The sequence below is a fragment of the Bison bison genome, unplaced genomic scaffold, assembly GCF_000754665.1.
Source record: "Bison bison bison isolate TAMUID 2011002044 unplaced genomic scaffold, Bison_UMD1.0 scf7180017853731, whole genome shotgun sequence".
NCBI lineage: Eukaryota > Metazoa > Chordata > Mammalia > Artiodactyla > Bovidae > Bison > Bison bison.
This window is the reverse complement of record NW_011484304.1, coordinates 196,617-205,585: the sequence shown is the minus strand read 5'-3', so window position 1 is coordinate 205,585 and position 8,969 is coordinate 196,617. Positions and strand designations below refer to the sequence as shown.

At 42.0% G+C, this 8,969-nt stretch overlaps 1 protein-coding gene across 3 annotated transcripts in view; it reads right to left on the bottom strand.

Annotated features, from left to right (window-relative positions):
* Positions 1 to 8,963, bottom strand: part of PAPD5 (PAP associated domain containing 5) — a 70,094-nt gene extending 61,131 nt beyond the window's left edge. For 2 of the 3 annotated variants that reach the window (XM_010855104.1, XM_010855114.1), the window contains exon 1: positions 8,770 to 8,963. The gene's annotated coding sequence lies outside the window, so the exon portion shown is untranslated. The remainder of the gene's footprint in view (positions 1 to 8,769) is intronic. The other variant, XM_010855101.1, reaches the window with a different exon arrangement.
* Positions 8,964 to 8,969: the final 6 nt, after the last annotated feature.

Genomic DNA, 8,969 nt, shown 5'->3' with positions numbered 1-8,969 from the left:
AAGAGTCTTCTCCAACACCACAGTTCAAAAGCATCAATTCTTCGGCGCTCAGCCTTCTTCACAGTCCAATTCTCACATCCATACATGACCACAGGAAAAACCATAGCCTTGACTAGACGGACCTTTGTTGGCAAAGTAACGTCTCTGCTTTTGAATATGCTATCTAGGTTGGTCATAACTTTCCTTCCAAGGGGTAACCGTCTTTTAATTTCATGGCTGCAGTCACCATCTACAGTGATTTTGGAGCCCCCCAAAATAAAGTCTGACACTGTTTCCACTGTTTCCCCATCTATTTCCCATGACGTGATGGGACTGGATGCCATGATCTTCGTTTTCTGAATGTTGAACTTTAAGCCAACTTTTTCACTCTCCACTTTCACTTTCATCAAGAGGCTTTTGAGTTCCTCTTCACTTTCTGCCATAAGGGTGGTGTCATCTGCATATCTGAGGTTATTGATGTTTCTCCTGGCAATCTTGATTCCAGCTTGTGCTTCTTCCAGTCCAGCGTTTCTCATGATGCACTCTGCACATAAGTTAAATAAGCAGGGTGACAATATATAGATTTGACGTACTCCTTTTCCTATTTGGAACCAGCCTGTTGTTCCATGTCCAGTTCTAACTGTTGCTTCCTGACCTGCATACAGATTTCTCAAGAGGCAGATCAGATGGTCTGGTATTCCCATCTCTTTCAGAATTTTCCACAGTTTATTGTGATCCACACACTCAAAGGCTTTGGCATAGTCAATAAAGCAGAAATAGATGTTTTTCTGGAACTCTCTTGCTTTTTCCATGATCCAGCAGATATTGGTAATTTGATCTCTGGTTCCTCTGCCTTTTCTAAAACCAGCTTGAACATCAGGAAGTTCACAGGTAGTAGTATTAGAGGGGCTATTTTTTCCTCATTTGGTTTAGCTGTATTTTTCTATTTTTTTGACAATTAGCACTTATTAAGTAACAAATAAATATATATTGGTTTAAAAACAAATATCCTAACAAACAGTGGTATTAACACCTCAAACAAAGCAGAAAATAAAAGGTGAATAAAAGAATAAAGACATCAAATTTAAAACCTCATCACAGGCCTATTTTAGTAAATCCAAATTACTAGACGATAACTCCACAACCACAATCCTAATGCATCCTTACTCTTGCTTTGGCAGAAATCTACAATATAATAAATTTAATTTATAATACAAACGTGACAGTGCTAAAAGTTATGTTATTTTGACAAAATCCAAACAGTGACTCCAAGGGACTGGTAACGAAAAAATAAAAGGCCAGGTCCCAATTCTCAGTCCAGAAAATGGTTCCAATGAAAGTTTATTTTAGCAAAGGTATGAAGATAAAATATTTATTCTACACAGTCTGAAGGCATTGTTCAGATATAAAAATATTGTTAAAAACAAAACCTTACTATCACCATCAACAAAAAAAATCACCACTAAGCACAGGGCTTACTCCCACAAAATACAGCCACGCCAAGAGAAAATAAAGTGTACTCAAAACATATGAAAAGAAGGACTCTAAATTTTGAAATCAACTCTGCAGTTACTCTTTTATATGTTTTTAGTTAAATGAAAATAAAACTCTACTTCATGCCAGTTTCCAAGAAAAAGAAACATGTAAAGGAAACACTGCAAAGTAATTCAAAGATAAGAGAGTTCAAGCGATACTGCTAAAATCAAAGCAAACTGAAAAATAAGGCCCTTTTAAGTTAATTTTACTTAGATTTTTAACTGCAGACGTTCTCAGTACTGCCAAGAAGTTTTTAAAATAAAAATTAAAAAGTTAAAATTAGGTGGAGTTATTCATGAGAAGGTTATTATGATAAAAGCATAATAAACTATTGCTACTCATATGAGAACAGCTAAAATAAAAAAGTGATAATACCAAATGCTGGCAAGGATGCAGAGAAACCAGATCACACATACACTGCTGGCAGGAATGTAATCTGATACAGTGACTCTAGAAAACAGTTTACCCATTTCTTTCAAAATATGTGTTTACCAAATGACCCAGCACTTTTGGGCATTTATCCCTCTAAAATGAAAACATATATTTACATAAAAATGTGTACTTCATGAAACATTTTATTTGCAAAAGCCAAAAATGATATATAAACTCTTCTAGAATGTCCTTCCATCGTTAAACTGTGGTACCTCCAAATTTTGGAACACTGTGCATGCATGCCAAGTCCCTTCAGTCGTGTCCAACTCTTTGCGACCCCATGGTCTGTAGCCCTCCAGGCTTCTCTGTCCATAGGATTCTCCAGACAAGAATACTGGAGTGGATTGCCATGCCCTCCTCCTAAGGATCTCCCGGACCCAGGGATCCAACCCATGTCTCCTGCTGCTCCTGCAGGTGGATTCTCTACCGCTGAGCCACCAAGGAAGCCCTTTGGAACACTGTTGCTGCTGCTGTTGCTAAGTTGCTTCAGTCGTGTCTCAGCATTAAAAAGGAAGGAACGACTGGACCTTCCTGGTGGTCTAATCACTCCCAGTGCAGGAGGCCTGCGTTTGATTCCTGGTTGGGGAACTAGATCCCACATGCCACAACTAAAGATCAGGCATGTGCAACTAAGACCTGGAAGGAACTATTAACCCCACTCCAGTACTGTTGCCTGGAAAATCCCAAGGATGGAGGAGCCTGGTGGGCTGCAGTCCATGGGGTCGCTAAGAGTCGGACACGACTGAGCGACTTCACTTTCACTTTTCACTTTCCTGCACTGGAGAAGGAAATGGCAACCCACTCCAGTGTTCTTGCCTGGAGAATCCCAGGGATGGGGGAGCCTGGTGGGCTGCTATCTATGGGGTCGCACAGAGTCGGACACGACTGAAGCGACTTAGCAGCAGCAGCAGCAGCAGCAGCAAGGAATTATGGTAACTGGAAAAAAGTCAAAGTACTATATGATTCCATTTATATAACATTTTCAAAATGAAAAAAAATGTAAATATGGAGAACAGATTAGTAGCCAAAGGTCAGAAATGAGGGGGCGTGTGCATGAAAATAAGGGGATAGCATGAGGGATCTTTGAGGTGATGGTATAAGTTCTGTATCTTGATTGTGGTGGTGGTCACACAAATCTACACATGTAATATTTTCACAGAACTAAACACACACACTACACAAATGAGTATATATAGGACTGGCAAAATCTGAATAATGCTATGGATTATAACAATGTCAATTTCCTGGTTTTGAGATTAAACAATAGTTATGTAAGATGTTATCTCTGAGTGAAACTAGGTGAAGGGAACATGGGATCTTTCTGTATTATTTTCTGCCACTTTCTGGGAATCTATATTTCAAAATAAAAAGTTTAGAACAAATTAGATGGGGCTAACACATGAGAAAAATATAACAAATACAAAAGGCTTAACATAGTATATGTTAGTATATGGAACATGGTAAAAAGGCTCCACGAGCATTTTTACAGAATAGAGCATTTTTAATAAAGCAACTAATTTGAAAACATAGGTTTCTGCATACTATTCAAACTATTTCAGCAGAAAGCATGACTTGAGCTACAATTCCAGAGTTCAGCTGTCAGATACTATATGAAATCTCTTATGCACATGGCAAGATTTTTTTTCACATTCTGACACTGTTCACATGATTAAGGAGCCAGTACACAACAAAAACATCTCCACATTCAGTTTTTTCCCAAAATCTTTTAACTCTAACTTCAACATGACCCAAAGCCCTTAAGTATACAGAAGTCTCTAATATCAGCAAGTAACTCACAGGATGGAGTAAATTAACAGCCGCTGTTTGGGTTCAAATTAATGAAAAGTCTAGCTTGAGGGCATCCTCAACATCAATAAATACTCTTAGAAAAAAATAATTTTGTGTCATGTCAAAAATGGTAAAAAAAATGAATTGAAAGTCTTTTTGGTGTTCTGTAGCAACTGAGTCCCTAACAAATATTCTGAGGGTTACAAAGAACATTCTACTGGCCGTCCTCTGAATTCCTGAAGCAGGCTGAGCTGTTCAGCCAGCTCTGCAGGAAAGAGTCAAAACAGGAGTCTCAGTCAGCTGCTGGGAGCTGGACCCTAATTCTCCAATGAGCATCCTCTCTGGCCTCTAGCCCCTTCAAGACTACTCCATACCCAGGTGTGTTTAAATGATTAACAATCTCCAGTGCAGTGGGTGTGACCCTGAAACAGTTTTCTCCACTAAATTTTATTCTAAAGGAAAAAGAGAAAGCTGAGTAAAATCACACAACACCTTGCTTTTCTACTTTCCTTAGAAAAAAGTACCTTAAATTTTTCTCAGCTTCATCAGGTATAAGAATACCTAACCACAACTATTTGATCAGTTCAGTATCAGCAAGGGAGCCCATATACTTTCTTCCCATGGCCCTTGCAGATTCCGAACACTAGGATTTACTGATGGGGTTTCACGGAAGAAGTTGTGACATAAGGCCATCTATCACACCAGGACCGGATTGCTGGAACACACACGCCCTCCTCCTCCCTACCTTAGACTTTCCTGGTATCCCTTTTTCACTTTCTCGCGCTTCATTTCCAAAAGAAGCTAAACCTTCTGTGTGAACCCAGGGTAGATTCCTGAAAGCTCCAGTCACTGTTCCCTTTTGCCTTTCAACACCTAAAACAGGCTAAAATGCCAATGATTCTGACAGGGTGACACTGTTCATTGTCACAGATTTCAGACAGATGAGTTGTGGCATGGAAGCAGCTTGGTTATACACGGTATACCAGATGTGAGATTCTCAAACACGAATTACATTGTTAGTGTAGAATCTACAGTGCAGAAAACCTAATGTCTTCTTGAAAGCACACTTCAGCACCCAAATACAGAAAAATTCCATAACCTGAAGGTCCTAGTGCACTGAAGAATTCCTGTGGGCTACATACGCAAATACATAGAAATTATGTGCTAGGTCACTTCAGCTGTGTCCGACACTTTGCGACCCTATGGACCGCAGCCCATCAGGCTCCTCTGTCCACAGGATTCTCCAGCCAAGAATACTGGAGTGGGTTGCCATTTCCTTCTCCATCGGATCTTCCCCACCCAGGGCTCAAGCATCTCTTATGTCTCCTGCATTGGCAGGCAAGTTCTTTACCACTAGCGCCACCAAATTATACTTAGAACAAGCCCTTGGACTAAGGCCTCTAAATTCTTTCATATTAATCTGCCCAATCACTCTGGAGCCAGCACTAACATCAATCCCACTGATCATATTGTGTAGAAACAGAAAGAGGCCATAAGGTCAGTGCTGAAGAACAGTGTCAGCATCTTGGACTTAACTGTGCTACGCTGTACAACATACGCAAGGAAGGACACTGCCCCACTGCAGTGCAAACGACTATATCTCAGCCCCCAAATTTCCTCGACCTGCTAGACAGTTCCATCTAAACATCACCGTACCTTTTGCTCCAAACCAATGGTCCTAATCCTTACGTTCAACAATAACATTAACACTTCCCCAGTCACTCAAATTCAAAGCTGTTATTAATACCATGGATTTAAAGCCATGAAGAGAGTTAGAATCTTTTCCATTCTTACTTTGTAGTACCTCTCACATTCATTCTTTCCCATTTCCAACCCCATCATTCCAGTTCAAGAAATTATTCCTTAAACCCAAGTTTCCCAGCAGGGACTTCTTGATGTCCCACTGTCAAATTCATACTCCAAAACATTGTTTTGAACAAGTCATCCAAGCCTTGGAAAAATATTTACAGATCTGGCCACGTGGCCAACATAAGCCTATCCTCATGAGCTTGAGCACCAAGCACCTTCCAAAGGAAGCTTCTGGACACCTGGGCTCAGGACCAAAGCCTCTGAATCTCCAAAAGTTTCCTATGTTTGCTACTTTTTGTCATCTCTTCTTTCTCCATGATGATCAATTAAATCTTTGAAAAGAAAAGGGCTTAAAGCTCACTTTCATGAACAACCAGGAGCAGGTGGACTTCTTCCTACACCATGGCCAGCATTGGAAGGGAATGAACCCCCAAAAGTAGAGTAAGTGAAAGCAACTCGATAAAGAAAAAATGGAAAGCAAACAAACTCCCTGGATCAGGGATACCTGGAGAAGGCTGAGATGGTACGCTCAGATGAGAGGAGTCCTTCTGAAAGAGGACTATGAGGATTTCAGGATGCCATGCAAATATCTTACTCTACATTTAAGAAATTTCCATCTTACCTCAACTAAAAAAAGAAAGGAAGAAAGAAGTTTCATCTTAACTAGCAACCTAGTAGATAAAACATATATATAAAAGGAAAATTAAACATAAGCAACTATGCCAAGAGCACAAAACAAGCACTGCAAGATTTTAGAGAAAGTACAAAAAAATCAAGAACATGAGCAATGAACTCAGGATTTTGAACTGCATCTTGGAGTGTTCAGGGAGTGTCAACCTGCTGTGGCAAAACAGAACACAGACAGATCACAGATGTGGGACAGAGTGGGTATCCAGCTGCCCCAGGTTCCAGGCCACTGTTCACGCGCTTTTTCTTCCTCTCCCTACCTAGATGGTCGTGCCAGTTCAGAGGCCAAGGACCACAACAATTTTTTAACCTATTAGCTAACTGTCAGTCACATCCCAAGAACTCTCAATAGTTTTACTATACCTAATGTCAGAATAGCGCAACATTGAGGTGCATTCTGAATTCAGATTTTTTAAAATACCTGTATTAAAAACAGCAAGACTTTCCTAAAAGTTTAGAAATAAGGGCCCATAAATCACAACAAGAATTTTTAAGCACTCAGACACTCTTACAAAAACACTTAGGTCCCACTTAATAAAATTTTAAAAATTTAACTGCTGACATCCTCTAAAGGAGAAGGCAAAAGAATGATGAATCAATAAGCAGTTTTAAGACAGGTTTACAATCCATTTTTAAACAGCAATTCCTCTGGAAATGGAAATTCCTCTCCTTAATCCCTTTGAGGACAATGTAGTATTTGAATCTAGGACTAAGAGTATCTTGCTTCTACCTAAGTTCAAATGTGAGCCTTTTACAGTATCCTCAACATTAAAATAGCAAGTAAAAAGGAATTTCTAAGCTATCAAAGAAAGGCAGCCAGCATTTTGGATTTATAATATACCTTTGCTACATACGTAAGCAGACGCCTCAGTAAAACGAAACTAGGGAACTTGGAGGTTTTAACTGACAGTGATTACTTAACTGGAGCTTATTCCTGTGAAATGAAACTATCAGAATCCCTCAATATCAATTTGCCTGTCATCAAACTACAGGTTTATACTTCATCTTGGAAATGCTATCAGGATGAAACCATGAGCCTTTTATTGAAAGAAGATGACCATGGAGAGCGCCCTTGAAGCTTAGCAGTAGAGGACTCAATCCAAAATGATCCCCCCTGGAAAGTGAGGACAGGTTTGACATATACCCCATTGCCAGTCTTAAAATGCTTAACTGCATTTTCCATAAAGGGTGGGAGTTGTAATAGTAGCATAGAGCAGACACCAGCCCACTAGAAGCAGATGGAACCCACCAACTCATTTTACCCAGACCTTCAAAAAGGTACACAGAACTCTCTCTGCTTGCCAAAGCAGGGCAGATCTGAATGGGTGAATCTAAGAAAAGGTTCCACAAGGGACTATTAATGGTGATTTCACCTGCCTACTTGTAACCCATGATGTAAAACAGGATCTGAAAAGTGAAAAGCAATTTTACAGCTCATTCTCCATACTCAAGCTACACACGCACACACACACACATAACCCAAAACCTTCATTTTACAAAATTTTTGTAAGACTTTGTAGTCTATCCCAGCACAGGGGAAATCAACCTGGAAACAGTCACTGCTTATGTACATAATTCACTAGGGGTCAGGTAAAATTCCATTTTGTAACAGCTGAACTTTAAACAGAAAGTCATTAGTGGTGCAACATTCACTCATTAGCATAAAGTTACCCCCCAGAATGAAAAGCATTGGCTGTCTCTGCCAGGATGACAACTTTACAGTGAGAAACTGGGGCCAAGGACGATGAACTCCTAGAAAGTTCCATGCGCCTGAAAAGAAGAGCTCACCATCTCCACCAGCCTAAGCTTAACTGTCACCTCATTCCTCACTCCCGACACAGCAAGGCATCACTAACATAGGAAATTCTAAGAAATAAAAAATAGAGAGATGGGCCAAAGAGTCAATAGCCAGCAAAGCCTTTCAGGGCTGCCACGATTCCTGTTTGGGATTGGGGGAGGGGGAGGAGCTTTCTGGATGTTTCTATTCTTGGCAAGGAAAGCACCTCCAGGTCCGGTACCGTGAAAAGGCACTAACACAGGAATGTTCTCAGGGAATGAATGATTTTCCTGTGCTAGGCGACTTCATTTTGGGGTGTGATGATGTGGGGGCAGGGTGGAGAGGGCTAGAGACATGGGGAGAGAAGAGAGAGAAGGTGTGTTTGACTAGGGGGGGATGGGAAGAAAGAGTGGATGGATAGATGGGGGTGGGGTGGGGGTGGTCCAGGGAAGATGTGAACGGTTAGGAAGGAGGATGTGAATGACTAAGGGAGGTGAGGGGAGGTTGTGGAGGGTTGAGAGGATGTCCAGAAAAGGCGTGGAGCTGAGAGGGAGGGGGCAAAGGTGTGGACTGCTAACGAAGGTTGAGAGAAGGTGTGGACGGAGGAGGGACGCCATCAGACCCCTGAGGACCAGTAACTAAGGCAGGCCGAGGTTGGGGGGGGCCTCACCCAGGCTCCCCCCCAGCCCCCCCTCTGTGGGCGTGTGCCCGGCTGCGCGTGTGCAAGGGCCAGGCCACCAGGCCGCAAGGCCACCACTCACCCCACGACTCCCTGGTTGTAGTTCCTCCGCTTCCACGGGGTCCCGCTGTACACGCCCCCGCCGCCGTCTGCCCGGCCGCCCCCCGGGGCCCGCCCTCCGCTGGGCTGCAGCAGGCTGTAGTTGAGTCCGTAGGTGCTAGCCTTGTTGTCCCGCTTCCTCTTGTTGCTGCTGCCCGAGGCTGGGTCCGCGGGTTCCGCGGC